Consider the following 475-nt stretch of genomic DNA (forward strand, 5'->3'; position numbering starts at 1 on the left):
AAACTTGTACAATCTTTAATTTATAGAAATGCTAGCTAGCATGAGCTGTAAACTACAATCTTTAATTTATAGAAATGCTAGCTAGCATGGGCTGTAAACTACAATCTTTAATCTATAGAAATACTGCTTGGGCTGTAAACAAAAGGGGAAAGCATACATGTTTACTGTTGAACAAATTCGAGATGGTAATCTTAGTTATCAGAAATGTATATCTAAAATTTCTGAATGCATTCAAAATTTAGTGTAGATTCTAAATAAATTATTTAGCAAAATCATGACTCAATGCTATTAATTTTGTTACATATATACATATTTATTATTATACATGTATTCATTTTTCTGGTGACATGAGTATGAACATTTTAAAAAAGATTGGTGCTTATAATTAAAGCAACAAAATCATATGGTCAAGTTCAGCAAGTGTAAATGCAGTATTTTGAAATCTATGCTGGTCAATAAATAAACAACAAAACAA

The sequence above is a fragment of the Saccostrea echinata genome, unplaced genomic scaffold (genome assembly GCF_033153115.1).
Source record: "Saccostrea echinata isolate AGI-Se365-2 ecotype Australia unplaced genomic scaffold, CSIRO_AGI_Sech_v1 ptg000014l, whole genome shotgun sequence".
Taxonomy (NCBI): Eukaryota; Metazoa; Mollusca; class Bivalvia; order Ostreida; family Ostreidae; genus Saccostrea; species Saccostrea echinata.